Below are 2,701 nucleotides of genomic sequence, written 5' to 3' on the forward strand. Positions count from 1 at the left end.
GGATGAAATAGAGGGACGGAAGTAGCTCGACCATAGGAAGAGGGACGGTGCGGTCTTTTTCTCATTTATGAGATTAGTGAATTAACGAAGAAGAACTCCTTCTACAGCCTAGTGGCCCCGAACCACCCGTGAAAAGATAAATGGACTATCTTCCCAGGAAAGAAGGGGAAGGCCGGGTTTCAGGGAACCTCAAAGACGCGCCATTTATTAGTGACCATTTTGCAAGGTTTTGACCTCTCCCATAAGAAGAGATACATCAAAATAGAATATGATCCTCTTTTTAGTTTGAGTAGGTTTAGTAGGAAAAGAAAAAGCCTAGTAGAAGGCATCAAAATTCACCTTGTTCATTGATTGAACTTGAATCTGCGTACTCGCATATTGAATTTTTCCTTAACTGCGCCTACTTTAGAGCGAGTCTGAAATCCAAGAATATCCCTGTCGAGCCTACATCGCAATATTCTTTGCACCTTTATCTTAACGGTCAATGAAATTTGAGAGAAAGAATATTTCATTCCAAAAAAAAAGCTATTATATGGAGCAAAGTGATTTATAGGAAAGCCCACGGATTAATTGACTGGATCTTGTTGGAGAACTAAAAACCTATCTTTATAGTGGGACTTCTTTATATCCACTTATTTAATTAATTGGATCTTTCTTCTTCTTCTTTTTTCAGCCTTCGTCTTTGCCCCTTCGATAATTCTTTGAGCCTCTGGACTCATTCATTCCACCACCAGCCACCCCGTCCTTTTGACCTGGATATTCCACGGACTTATTCCACCGCGTAGTGCGATCTATATTTTGCCTTTCCAGATCCGATGTGCTGGCACCTTACGAGCCGTGGGGATCCAGTGTACCAGGGCGCTTTCTTCTACTTTGATATTCCCTCGTCTACCAGGATCAGGATAAGGTTCCTTGCTTCTGAATTAGTGATTGATTTGACCTTTCTCAGAGCAAAGAAAGAAGACGACTGCCTCGGCGAAAGAGATGAAAGAAGGAGATCAGCCACAAGAGCTGAAAGGACTGCTTCCCTTGAAAGCGCACCAAGGTACTGCCTCGATCCTTTACCTCGTCAAAGTTAAGCTTCTTCGATCCCTCTTCTGGAAACCTTGGGTTTCGCCTCCACAAGGCTTGGGGAATTTACGTGCTTTGACCGACCGAATGCTCAAATATGAACTATATTGAAAAAGAAGGAGTGGGCTTCAGTCTCTCCATTCAATGCTTTGGCGCAAGACTGCCCTCAGCACTCTATTTGGTCACTCCCACTGTGACTGATCCCTCTTCCGCGTAAGGGGTCGGGCCTCGTCTCGAGTTAGTTTACGTAAAAAGATAAGAGGAATCTCATTATGACTTGAGAAAGCCAAGCTTATGAAATGCGGGGTATCTTTCGAGAAAGGTATCCTTCTCCTGCATTTGACGATATAGGTCGGCTTCGTCCATCTCGCGATCGTCCTCCTATGCCCGGTTCTTCTCTTTAGTTTACTCTTAATCGGGGTTCTACCGCACCCCTTTTCTATTTCTTTTTGTGAGGGACTCAAATTCTTTGAGCCTCCGTTCCAAAGCCTAATTGCTGGAGAGGTCTCTCCTTTTATTCACAGACAGAAAGAGAGAAGTCCAATTAAAAGAGAAATTCATGATTTCATGGAATGGGTTAGAAAAAAAGAGAATGAGCACAGGCGAGATCTAATATGAGTCTTCTATAATTTCAGATTTCCTATATTATTCTAATCGTCATAATAGGGAATGAATCAGGTTATTTGTCCAAAAGGAGAAAAGTGAAAGTGGAATTCTCACAAAATCAACCCCTTGTTCATTCAGGCTAGGCTTTCTAGTAATCGCGCCTCTTTCTTAAAGTCTTTTCCTGTCTACCCGCTCGAGTTCTTTGAGAGAAATAGATGATCTCCTTTGAACCTTGTGAATTGATCTTTCTTCTTATGAGCTTCGCGGAGTGCAAAGAAAGAGCTCCTTCTAAGTCTTAACCTAAAAAATAATAATAGAAAGAGATTCTTTACTCGTCCGTATTCAAGAATGACTACTCGTCTTATTGATTTCATGGAAGTCATTAATAAAGTGTAATATCAATTCATTCTTTCGATTTTCATGATGAGGCGCCATAAGACAGGTCCGAAGGACCCAGAGAAAGAGTCTTCCAAATCTTAATACGAGATATAAGAGAAAAGAGAAGATAAACCAGAATATCTTTGAACTATCCTTTTATAAGGCGAGATCTAATTGAGGAGAGGTAGTAGAAGGAGATAGAAGAAGAGCCGGATACTTTCATATTCTGATTCCTTATTATTTGATTTCGCGGTGCGAAGCGAAACGAAAGGTTTTGATCAGATTGAAAGAGTATTCCATTAGTATGAGATAAAAAGAAGAGCTGATATAAGTTGATCCGATTATCGTAAGAGATTAGTTAAGATGTTGGTTAACCGTATTCTGAAACATGGAAAAAAATCATTGGCTTATCAACGAGCCATGAAAAAGATTCAACAAAAGACAGAAAGAAATCCACTATCTCTTTTACGTCAAGCAATACGTGGAGTAACTCCCGATATAGCAGTAAAGGCAAGACGTGTAGGCGGATCAACTCATCAAGTTCCCATTGAAATAGGATCCACACAAGGAAAAGCACTTGCCATTCGTTGGTTATTAGGGGCATCCCGAAAACGTCCCGGTAGAAATATGGCTTTCAAATTCAGTT

The 2,701-nt window shown here is 40.9% G+C and overlaps 1 annotated feature.

The window, feature by feature from the left end:
* The first annotated feature begins 2,389 nt into the window (after positions 1-2,389).
* Positions 2,390-2,701: part of a sequence feature (chloroplast-like DNA) that runs on past the window's edge.

Source organism: Cucumis sativus (genome assembly GCF_000004075.3).
Source record: "Cucumis sativus mitochondrion chromosome 1, complete sequence".
Lineage (NCBI taxonomy): Eukaryota > Viridiplantae > Streptophyta > Magnoliopsida > Cucurbitales > Cucurbitaceae > Cucumis > Cucumis sativus.